We start from the raw sequence: 12,872 nt of genomic DNA on the forward strand, positions 1-12,872 counted from the left end.
ATGCGTGGGTCCACCTTTTACCTGGGTGCAGCGAGTCTCGCCAGGACTCAGATGCCAGCTCTGGAACTGAATCCTGCACCAGAAAGGGCAGCATGCGTGGGTCCATCCTTTGCCTGCATACAGAGAGACTCGCCAGGACTCAGATGCCAGCTCTGGAACTGAATACTGCACCATAAAGGCCAGCATGCGTGGGTCCATCCTTTGCCTGGGTGCAGCGAGTCTCGCCGGGACTCAGATGCCAGCTCTGGAACTGAATACTGCACCATAAAGGCCAGCATGCGTGGGTCCACCCTTTACCTGGGTGCAGCGAGTCTCGCCAGGACTCAGATGCCAGCTCTGGAACTGAATACTGCACCATAAAGGCCAGCATGCGTGGGTCCATCCTTTACCTGGGTGCAGCGAGTCTCGCCAGGACTCAGATGCCAGTTCTGGAACTGAATACTGCACCATAAAGGCCAGCATGCGTGGGTCCACCCTTTACCTGGGTACAGCGAGTCTCGCCAGGACTCAGATGCCAGTTCTGGAACTGAATACTTCACCATAAAGGCCAGCATGCGTGGGTCCACCCTTTACCTGGGTACAGCGAGTCTCGCCAGGACTCAGATGCCAGCTCTGGAACTGAATACTGCACCATAAAGGCCAGCATGCGTGGCTCCATCCTTTACCTGGGTGCAGCGAGTCTCGCCAGGACTCAGATGCCAGCTCTGGAACTGAATACTGCACCAGAAAAGGCAGCGTGCGTGGCTCCACCCTTTACCTGGGTGCAGCGAGTCTCGCCAGGACTCAGATGCCAGCTCTGGAACTGAATACTTCACCAAAAAGGCCAGCATGCTTGGGACAATCCTTTACCTGGGTGCAGCAAGTCTTGCCAGGACTCAGATGCCAGCTCTGGAACTGAATACTGCACCATAAAGGGCAGCATGCGTGGGTCCATCCTTTACCTGGGTGCAGCGAGTCTCGCCAGGACTCAGATGCCAGCTCTGGAAATGAATACTGCACCATAAAGGCCAGCATGCGTGGGTCCACCCTTTACCTGGGTGCAGCGAGTCTCGCCAGGACTCAGATGCCAGCTCTGGAACTGAATACTGCACCAGAAAGGGCAGCATGCGTGGGTCCACCCTTTACCTGGGTGCAGCGAGTCTTGCCAGGACTCAGATGCCAGCTCTGGAACTGAATACTGCACCAGAAAGGCCAGCATGCGTGGGTCCATCCTTTACCTGCATACAGCGAGACTCGCCAGGACTCAGATGCCAGCTCTGGAACTGAATACTTCACCAAAAAGGCCAGCATGCGTGGGTCCATCCTTTACCTGGGTGCAGCAAGTCTTGCCAGGACTCAGATGCCAGCTCTGGAACTGAATACTGCACCATAAAGAGCAGCATGCGTGGGTCCATCCTTTACCTGGGTGCAGCGAGTCTCGCCAGGACTCAGATGCCAGCTCTGGAACTGCATACTGCACCATAAAGGCCAGCATGCGTGGGTCCATCCTTTGCCTGGGTGCAGCGAGTCTCGCCAGGACTCAGATGCCAGCTCTGGAAATTAATACTGCACCATAAAGGCCAGCATGCGTGGGTCCACCTTTTACCTGGGTGCAGCGAGTCTCGCCAGGACTCAGATGCCAGCTCTGGAACTGAATCCTGCACCAGAAAGGGCAGCATCCGTGGGTCCATCCTTTGCCTGCATACAGAGAGACTCGCCAGGACTCAGATGCCAGCTCTGGAACTGAATACTGCACCATAAAGGCCAGCATGCGTGGGTCCATCCTTTGCCTGGGTGCAGCGAGTCTCGCCGGGACTCAGATGCCAGCTCTGGAACTGAATACTGCACCATAAAGGCCAGCATGCGTGGGTCCACCCTTTACCTGGGTGCAGCGAGTCTCGCCAGGACTCAGATCCCAGCTCTGGAACTGAATACTGCACCAGAAAGGGCAGCATGCGTGGGTCCATCCTTTACCTGCGTACAGCGAGACTCGCCAGGACTCAGATGCCAGCTCTAGAACTGAATACTGCACCATAAAGGCCAGCATGCGTGGGTCCATCCTTTACCTGGGTGCAGCGAGTCTCGCCAGGACTCAGATGCCAGTTCTGGAACTGAATACTGCACCATAATGGCCAGCATGCGTGGGTCCACCCTTTACCTGGGTACAGCGAGTCTCGCCAGGACTCAGATGCCAGTTCTGGAACTGAATACTTCACCATAAAGGCCAGCATGCGTGGGTCCACCCTTTACCTGGGTACAGCGAGTCTCGCCAGGACTCAGATGCCAGCTCTGGAACTGAATACTGCACCATAAAGGCCAGCATGCGTGGCTCCATCCTTTACCTGGGTGCAGCGAGTCTCGCCAGGACTCAGATGCCAGCTCTGGAACTGAATACTGCACCATAAAAGGCAGCATGCGTGGGTCCACCTTTGACCTGCGTGCAGCAAGTCTCGCCAGGACTCAGATGCCAGCTCTGGAACTGAATCCTGCACCAGAAAGGGCAGCATGCGTGGGTCCATCCTTTGCCTGCATACAGAGAGACTCGCCAGGACTCAGATGCCAGCTCTGGAACTGAATACTGCACCATAAAGGCCAGCATGCGTGGGTCCATCCTTTGCCTGGGTGCAGCGAGTCTCGCCGGGACTCAGATGCCAGCTCTGGAACTGAATACTGCACCATAAAGGCCAGCATGCGTGGGTCCACCCTTTACCTGGGTGCAGCGAGTCTCGCCAGGACTCAGATGCCAGCTCTGGAACTGAATACTGCACCATTAAGGCCAGCATGCGTGGGTCCACCCTTTACCTGGGTACAGCGAGTCTCGCCAGGACTCAGATGCCAGCTCTGGAACTGAATACTGCACCATAAAGGCCAGCATGCGTGGCTCCATCCTTTACCTGGGTGCAGCGAGTCTCGCCAGGACTCAGATGCCAGCTCTGGAACTGAATACTGCACCAGAAAAGGCAGCGTGCGTGGCTCCACCCTTTACCTGGGTGCAGCGAGTCTCGCCAGGACTCAGATGCCAGCTCTGGAACTGAATACTTCACCAAAAAGGCCAGCATGCTTGGGACAATCCTTTACCTGGGTGCAGCAAGTCTTGCCAGGACTCAGATGCCAGCTCTGGAACTGAATACTGCACCATAAAGGGCAGCATGCGTGGGTCCATCCTTTACCTGGGTGCAGCGAGTCTCGCCAGGACTCAGATGCCAGCTCTGGAAATGAATACTGCACCATAAAGGCCAGCATGCGTGGGTCCACCCTTTACCTGGGTGCAGCGAGTCTCGCCAGGACTCAGATGCCAGCTCTGGAACTGAATACTGCACCAGAAAGGGCAGCATGCGTGGGTCCACCCTTTACCTGGGTGCAGCGAGTCTTGCCAGGACTCAGATGCCAGCTCTGGAACTGAATACTGCACCAGAAAGGCCAGCATGCGTGGGTCCATCCTTTACCTGCATACAGCGAGACTCGCCAGGACTCAGATGCCAGCTCTGGAACTGAATACTTCACCAAAAAGGCCAGCATGCGTGGGTCCATCCTTTACCTGGGTGCAGCAAGTCTTGCCAGGACTCAGATGCCAGCTCTGGAACTGAATACTGCACCATAAAGAGCAGCATGCGTGGGTCCATCCTTTACCTGGGTGCAGCGAGTCTCGCCAGGACTCAGATGCCAGCTCTGGAACTGCATACTGCACCATAAAGGCCAGCATGCGTGGGTCCATCCTTTGCCTGGGTGCAGCGAGTCTCGCCAGGACTCAGATGCCAGCTCTGGAAATTAATACTGCACCATAAAGGCCAGCATGCGTGGGTCCACCTTTTACCTGGGTGCAGCGAGTCTCGCCAGGACTCAGATGCCAGCTCTGGAACTGAATCCTGCACCAGAAAGGGCAGCATGCGTGGGTCCATCCTTTGCCTGCATACAGAGAGACTCGCCAGGACTCAGATGCCAGCTCTGGAACTGAATACTGCACCATAAAGGCCAGCATGCGTGGGTCCATCCTTTGCCTGGGTGCAGCGAGTCTCGCCGGGACTCAGATGCCAGCTCTGGAACTGAATACTGCACCATAAAGGCCAGCATGCGTGGGTCCACCCTTTACCTGGGTGCAGCGAGTCTCGCCAGGACTCAGATGCCAGCTCTGGAACTGAATACTGCACCAGAAAGGGCAGCATGCGTGGGTCCATCCTTTACCTGCGTACAGCGAGACTCGCCAGGACTCAGATGCCAGCTCTGGAACTGAATACTGCACCATAAAGGCAAGCATGCGTGGGTCCATCCTTTACCTGGGTGCAGCGAGTCTCGCCAGGACTCAGATGCCAGTTCTGGAACTGAATACTGCACCATAATGGCCAGCATGCGTGGGTCCACCCTTTACCTGGGTACAGCGAGTCTCGCCAGGACTCAGATGCCAGTTCTGGAACTGAATACTTCACCATAAAGGCCAGCATGCGTGGGTCCACCCTTTACCTGGGTACAGCGAGTCTCGCCAGGACTCAGATGCCAGCTCTGGAACTGAATACTGCACCATAAAGGCCAGCATGCGTGGCTCCATCCTTTACCTGGGTGCAGCGAGTCTCGCCAGGACTCAGATGCCAGCTCTGGAACTGAATACTGCACCAGAAAAGGCAGCATGCGTGGCTCCACCCTTTACCTGGGTGCAGCGAGTCTCGCCAGGACTCAGATACCAGCTCTGGAACTGAATACTTCACCAAAAAGGCCAGCATGCTTGGGAAAATCCTTTACCTGGGTGCAGCAAGTCTTGCCAGGACTCAGATGCCAGCTCTGGAACTGAATACTGCACCATAAAGGGCAGCATGCGTGGGTCCATCCTTTACCTGGGTGCAGCGAGTCTCGCCAGGACTCAGATGCCAGCTCTGGAAATGAATACTGCACCATAAAGGCCAGCATGCGTGGGTCCACCCTTTACCTGGGTGCAGCGAGTCTCGCCAGGACTCAGATGCCAGCTCTGGAACTGAATACTGCACCAGAAAGGGCAGCATGCGTGGGTCCACCCTTTACCTGGGTGCAGCGAGTCTTGCCAGGACTCAGATGCCAGCTCTGGAACTGAATACTGCACCAGAAAGGCCAGCATGCGTGGGTCCATCCTTTACCTGCATACAGCGAGACTCGCCAGGACTCAGATGCCAGCTCTGGAACTGAATACTTCACCAAAAAGGCCAGCATGCGTGGGTCCATCCTTTACCTGGGTGCAGCAAGTCTTGCCAGGACTCAGATGCCAGCTCTAGAACTGAATACTTCACCATAAAGGCCAGCATGTGTTTATTTATTTATATTTTTATAATGCGTCGGAGCCCGCAGGCATCAGTGTGCAAAACGATTTGCCAAAGCAAACAGATCATAGAATGGAAGAAAACATTTATTTTTTTAAAAACAGGATTGTCTTCAGGCGTTTCGTAAAAATGTGCAGGTCTGGAATCTTCCTAAATTCCACAGGCAGCTTATTCCATGTAACAGCTGCTAATACTGCAAAAGGGCGACCGCTACCCCTAGCTCTTTTGATACGGGGACAGTGGAGGAGCATGGTGTCGACTTGACCTAGTAGTCCTCATAGATCGCTTCAATTGTCCCGGGAGGATAGCTCAGTGGCAACATGCTCGCCTTGGAAACAAGACAACACTGAGCAACACAGTTTTGATCCTTGGGTCCGCGCTTAGAAAACTGGGTATTAACTAAGAGACATATTCCTGTAACATCGCCTCAATGCCCCCGGGCTGTGTGAGCACTTTAAAAATGGAATAAATAAATAAATTGAATATTGTCCCGAAGATATATTGAGGCTGGGCCGTATAAACATATGTGAGTGATAACACTAATTTTAGAAGTGATCCTCTCATCAACAGCCAACCAATGAAGACCTCTTCTGTGTTCATTAACAGGAACCCCTCTTGGGATACTTTTAACAATGAGGACGGCATCATTTTGCAGTACCTGCATCCTGTGGATGCACCTTTCAGTTTCCTGCCCCGGCCAAAATGACGTTGCAATAGTCCAGCCTTGGCATAAGCACTGCCCTCACTAATGTGATGCAGTTACCTTGAGAAAGAAAAGGCTTCATTAACCTAAATAGCCCAAGATGGTCCTGTGCTTTCTTTACAATACTGCTGAATACTGCTGGTATGGGCTTCTGGACCCAACGAAGATTCAATTATGCTGCCCAATGTACGGACCATCTGATGTTCAATATGGAACCCTGCATATTCTGTGTTCAACTTTGCTCTTCATTGAGTGGACCCAAATATAAGGAACTCTGTCTTGGATCCATTTATGCATAGTCCGTGTTCCGTCATCCATACTTAATAGATTGGTAAACACGAGAAACTTCCCCTGAGTCCTTGCTATCGTCCCCACTTAATTCTACGATGAGCCAAGAATCATCTGCATAATTTGTAAAGCGGATACCCTGCTCATCTAGTAGATCACACAAAAGTCGATAGAACACGTTAAACAGTGCCGGGGACAAACACAGCCCGTGTGGCACTCCGCAATCTATATATTCTAGCTCTGAGCTTTCTTCTCCCCAATGGATTTTAGACAGCCTATTACTAAGGAATGAGTCCATCCATTGAATTACTGTTTCTGAACAGTGTTCCACCTCTCCAAGCCTTTTTAGTAAGAGATTGTGATTCACCAAGTCCAAGGCTGCTGATAAGTCCCAATAGTGTCAGCAGCCCCGACTTGCTGTTATCCACAATAGCCAGCATCCCTGTCTGGAGATCCAACAAGGCACTTTCGGTGTCGTGATAAGCTGTGAAACCGGATTGTTTTTCATGAAGTAACCTATTAGTCACAAGGTATTCCTGAAGCTGCATAGCTGCCATTTTATCAATAATTTTGAGTAAAAGCGGCACGTTGGTGATGGGTCTCAAGTTACTGTTATTCTGATGGTCTTCTCCTGGCTTCTTCAACAATGGCGTAACCACCACCCTTTTGCAGCAATCTGGAACTTCGCTGTATTCAAAGGTTGCCTTTGTAAAGCGTTATAAAAAATGTACAGAAATCTCAGCTTTTTCCAATATAATCTTGACTGGAAAGGTATCTCCTGGACACACTGTAGGCCTCATAGTCTTCAGAGTGCCCATCATGCCAGATGTATCTACTTTTTGAAACAGGAAGTCCGATCTAACATTGTTTCCGGTTTTCTCTCCTTCTGTTTCTTTTTGTGTTACTTCAATTTTGGAACGGCTACCTGCAATGTTTGCTTGTACTAACTGTATCTTTGTAGCAAAAGCTTTTTGGGCTGCCATGCAGACTTCTTTAATAGAAACAAACGGATTTAACTGGACTTTAGGCTTTTCTAGTTCTTTAAAGATTTCAACCAGTTTTTTTGTACTATTATTAGAATTCACTATCTGGGTATCATAGTAGATTTCTTTTCTATACAACTTATCCAGGGCTTTCCATGAAGTTGTGTTTTCTATGGTAGGATTTTTTTTCTCATATTCTCTCTGCTCTTCGTTTTTCCTGTTTGCGTACCATGATCGATGGCGAAAACCACTTTTGATTATTCGTATGTTCCCCACGCGTTTTTAATTTGAATGGAGCTGAACAATCTAATAGCTCAGTCAGGGCTACATTATATTTAGATGCTAGGGGTTTAGGTGTCTCATCGTTGGTTGTAGTTGTCATGAGTATCTTCATGCAATATTCCAAATCATTATCCCTAATTTTCTTAAAATGTCTAGTCATGCCCTTCTTTTGTTTATTTTGTTTCTGTATAGAAACCAATGGTAGTGTACATTCAAGGTTAACCAAAATATCCTCCGACCATGGACATGGTGTAACTCCGGACAGTATGACCGAGATATTCCTCGTCATCACCCAATCTGGGGTGTTCCCCTTAAAATGTGTTGGCTCTTTTACTAGCGACTGGAAGCCAAAGTCCTTAAACAATTGTTCCAGGCTTGTAGATTCATGGTCCAAAGAGGTTTCCCAACCATCTATTAAAATCTCCCAGTACAATGGCAGTGCTTAACGGCTTATCCATGTCGGCCAGAATGGTTGGCATCTCTTCATAAACGGATGGAATATCCTTAGGGGGATGGTAAAGTAGAAGCATATTTCCACATTTATTTGGGGTGAGTGTTATTTTCACCAACACTGCTTCGCAATCCGTGAGTGAGACAGGTGTCTGGAAAAAACCTACACTCTGTTTGGATGAAATCACCACTCCGCCTCCTATTTTACGTTTTCTCTTTTGACTTATACATTTATAGTTTATAGGTGAGGCAAGTTCAATGTTTGGGTGCTTGGACGTTTTCATCCATGTCTCAGTAAAACACATAATATCGATTTCGTGATCCATTATATGGTCTTTGCTGATTATGGCATGCTTTTCCAGAGATCGGGTATTAAAAAGGACTCCTTTGACCTTTCCTATCTTTGGTCCATCTTTGACCTGGGTGCAGCAAGACTCGCCAGGACTCAGATGCCAGCTCTGGAACTGAATACTGCACCATAAAGGCCAGCATGCGTGGGTCCATCCTTTACCTAGGTGCAGCGAGTCTCGCCAGGACTCAGATGCCAGCTCTGGAACTGAATACTGCACCAGAAAGGGCAGCATGCGTGGGTCCATCCTTTACCTGGGTGCAGCGAGTCTCGCCAGGACTCAGATGCCAGCTCTGGAACTGAATACTGCACCATAAAGGCCAGCATGCGTGGGTCCACCCTTTACCTGGGTACAGCGAGTCTCGCCAGGACTCAGATGCCAGCTCTGGAACTGAATACTACACCATAAAGGGCAGCATGCGTAGGTCAGTGAGTCTCGCCAGGACTCAGATGCCAGCTCTGGAACTGAATACTGCACCATAAAGGCCAGCATGCGTGGCTCCACCCTTTACCTGGGTGCAGCGAGTCTCGCCAGGACTCAGATGCCAGCTCTGGAACTGAATACTGCACCATAAAGGCCAGCATGCATGGGTCCACCTTTGACCTGCGTGCAGCGAGTCTCGCCAGGACTCAGATGCCAGCTCTGGAACTGAATACTGCACCATAAAAGGCAGCATGCGTGGCTCCACCCTTTACCTGGGTGCAGCGAGTCTCGCCAGGACTCAGATGCCAGCTCTGGAACTGAATACTACACCATAAAGGGCAGCATGCGTGGGTCCATCTTTGACCTGGATGCAGCGAGTCTCGCCAGGACTCAGATGCAAGCTCTAGAACTGAATACTGCACCATAAAGGCCAGCATGCGTGGCGCCATCCTTTACCTGGGTGCAGTGAGTGCAGCAAGGCCTGGGTGCCTGGGTGCAATGAGTGCTAGCTCTAGTGAAGCCATTACAAAAAGAGTTTAATAGCACCATGAACAGCTCCATGGACGTTCTTATATGATGTGTATGGAAATAGCGTAGCAGTACTTACTTTCGGACACAGTTGAAAAACATGCACAAGAAGATGGATGCACCATTCAGCTGTTAGTTATAAGAAGACTTCAAACAAGCAAAGGGTGTCATTCACAGTTGGATGGGTTAATTTATTTAATTAAATATCACTGGAGAAAGTTACCACCGCCACAGGTGGTATTTCTGAAAATCCACCCAATCCAGAGTTTACCACTGGCAGAGGTGACATTTCCGGAATACATCCAGAGGTATTTCAGAAATACTGCCTCCATCGGTGGTAACAAAAAAATGTGCTCTTTTTCAGAAATGTTCAGACATGTTAATCTTCTATGGGATGGTGGAAATGGATTATGGACAGTAGTGGCTCATATAACAACAAACAGGGTAAGCTAGTGTAAACACGAGACAACACGGACCAGCCGTTGAAATCATTTTAAACGTTAACAGGATGAACGTGGTATCACAAAAACAACGGTTTTGTAGGAAAAGGTGACTCAAATGATTCTGTGAATGAAAGAACAGTTGTCTAGAACACTCAAACAGAGTGGAGGGGGGTACTGGGGGTGCTGGGCCGGGGAGGATCACCCAACTCAACGTACCTGTCCCTAGGGAAAAACACCCTGTCCTTAGCGGGAGTGCCTATACCTAGGTTGCGTGTGTGCTGACGCCTGTCTAACAAAAATAGGGGTGAGGGCTAGCCCTAGTCTTCTATACTGATGACCTACGTGTTCAATCAAAGCACCACCAAACGCACAAAGAGCTAAGATTTTTTAGACAATCTTCAATATTGTAGACAATCTTCAATATTGTAGGCAGTTCCAATTTCGTTTTTTTGTTCAGCAATGTCCAGAACTGTGGATTAGATTCTGTGGCTAGCTGGATGTAATTGGAAAGACCTGGGAGCAGGTCAACTGTATGAATTCCTTCTCCTGTGTCAATTTTTAATATTTGCCCATAGGTCGCATGAGGAGGAACTACTAGCAGTAAAAAAGTTGGAAAAGACTGGGAACAGGAAAAAGTATAAGGGCCATGGGGCCTTGAGGTGTAAAAAAGGCTCTTATAAAATTACACACTTTCACCATAAGTGTGTGTGCGAGCAATTGTATATAGCAATATCCTTCTCCTCTTATTGGGGATATTTGTTATGGGTCATGAGAGCCCTCATGACCTCTGGGGTCGACCGGTTTCAATGGCTTGTGTGGTTGAAGCAATCTTCGTCAGGAGCGTGATTCCATGCTGGGACCAAATCAGAAAGTTCAGAGTGGCTGAACTGGATCGGGCATCTCCTGCAGGGGCACAGAAGGGGGGGGGAGCATGGAGAAACAAGAACTAATTAGGGGGGGCGTAGGCTCAAGGGACTGGCCTTATGGAAGGAGGGAAGTCTATCCACTCGAAAGAGTGAGAGAAATGTATTAACCAAAGCTAATGGTCTTAAGAATACAGGAGATTATGGGTGCCTGATAACCGGTGCAAACTAACTCATCATCGGGGGTGGGGGTGGGATGGGCTGGAAAAAGGGAGAGGTGCTGGGTCCCCACTCCCTTGTGAAAACACGTTGAGGGTGAAAAGGTATTGAAAACAATTACCTCTGTACCTTTACAAGTGGTAGAGGAGGTACTCTGGTCTGGTGCTGGCAGGCAATACTGCTAAAAATGAATATAAACACAAGAACGTGTCTTAAGGAAAAGTTGAAAGGCTGGGGGGCAAAACAGCTAAGGCAACAACAGTCCTGGTCCATACCTGATGGGAGCGTCTTGCAGGAGCCCCTACGAAGTATGCAGGGGCTCGGGAGCGTTGTACTGCTCCAAAATGCGTACGATCAGAAAAAGTGCCCGATCGCCTAAAGAAACAAGATAGCAACGCGTGCGTTGCTTGCGTCGAAATGACGTGGGCGGCCGTCAAGGCAACGCCCGTGATGAGCGGTTTGTGCCGTGAGCTGCTAGGTGTGCCCAACCGCCTCTCGAAACAACGAGAGAGCGCGTTAGGAACAGCTGATGCTGTAAAAATGCCTTGAAACTGTCTCATGCTGGCGGATGGAGGTGCCAATCTCCAACCTCAGGAGGGCCTCCAAGGGGGATCAAAGTACTGTAAAAAATGCTCAGCATGAGAAGGGGGGTGTTGGGGTGCAGGGGAACAAGAAAGGGGAGGCAAAGAGGGGCAAAAGAGGGGACAACTCACCTGCTGGGGCCCACAGTGGAATGCCCCTTAAAACAAAGAGGGGAGTAGGGGGGAGGCGGGCAGGGCTGGCATGTTGAGTGAAACATCCGAGGAAGGTGGTTCCTTAGATCAAGGGATTAGCCAAAAGTACTTTGCTAAAGGCAGAGCCAGAAGGTGAGAGCCAAAGAATGTGAGCCACAAGAATGTGAGCCAAAAGACTGATGTGGGCCAACAAATGAGAGCCAAAAAATAAATGAGAGCAAAAAAATAATAAAAACAGCCAAGAAATAATAACAGCCAAAAAATAAGGGCCAACAGCATGGAGGGCCCTGGAAAGACCTAAGTGAGCACGGCTAGGTTGTGCCACTGGATGTTTTCATTGAGGCCATTCCAACATGTGTTCAATCTGAAGATCCATTGCTGGTCTCGTCTGAAGAGGATGTTGTTGACGTTGCCACCTCTGGCAGGCGGTGTGATTCTTTCTATAATGGTCCATTTGAAGGTATCTGCAATGTGTCCTTCGGCTGTAAAATGTTGTACTAGGGGGGCCGTCAGCTTGTTGGTGCGTATGCAAGAGCGATGTTCAATCATGCGTGTGCGGACTGCCCTCATCATCATGCCTATGTATCTAAGATTGCACGGGCATGTGATCATGTAGATGACTCCCTTGGAGTTGCAATTAGTAAATGTAGTCTGTCTCCACGGGGTCTGCCATCATATATCTATCTCAGTGGTTCTTGCTGTCTGGCCACACATTGAGCAATTGCGACAGGGGGCATGGCCTGTAGCGGGTGATGTATTCATGATGAGGGTCCGTTGGCTCGGTCCTGCTTTGTGCGTGTTCTGTGTCAAAGTTTTGACTATTTTGTCTCTTAAATTGGATCATCTTTTGAGGGCGAACCGTGGGACTGGTATGTCGGTATTTCCTGTATTCAGGATTGGCCATAGTCTCTTCACTTCTTTTTTTATTTTGTTCAGAAGGGGCGAATAGCTGAATACTGCTGTGAGCCCTATGGTGTTGTCTTGTTTAGTATTCTACTGCAGGGTGACAGACCTAGGGATGTTCCTGGCTCTTTTGTAGGTGTCTTTGATAATCCTTTGGGGGTAGCCCCTGTCTGCCAGCTGCTTTTGCAGGAGTCTGGATTGTGTAGTGTAAGCTGGGGTCTGGGTACACAACCTCCGATATTGCAAGAACTGTCCAAATGGGATGTTGTCTCGCAGTGCTTTTGGGTGGTAACTGGAGTAGCAGAGGAGGGAGTTTCTGTCTGTACTTTTCTTGTAGACACATGAAAATAATTTCCCATCGCCAGCCGAGATGGCTAGATCAAAGAAATGGGTGTTGTGCTTGTCTTTGTCCAAAGTGAACTGTAGATGGGGGTTGAGTGAA

The 12,872-nt window shown here is 49.8% G+C and overlaps 1 long non-coding RNA gene across 1 annotated transcript in view; it reads right to left on the reverse strand.

The window, feature by feature from the left end:
* The window catches only part of LOC138453000 (uncharacterized), a 132,066-nt gene extending 120,897 nt beyond the window's left edge, over positions 1–11,169 (reverse strand). Inside the window, exon 1 of the long non-coding RNA XR_011260348.1 lies at positions 11,069–11,169. This is a non-coding gene — a long non-coding RNA (uncharacterized lncRNA). The remainder of the gene's footprint in view (positions 1–11,068) is intronic.
* Between the last annotated feature and the right edge of the window lie 1,703 nt (positions 11,170–12,872).

This window comes from Ambystoma mexicanum, chromosome 4p, assembly GCF_040938575.1.
Source record: "Ambystoma mexicanum isolate Mex_15411 chromosome 4p, UKY_AmexF1_1, whole genome shotgun sequence".
Taxonomy (NCBI): Eukaryota; Metazoa; Chordata; class Amphibia; order Caudata; family Ambystomatidae; genus Ambystoma; species Ambystoma mexicanum.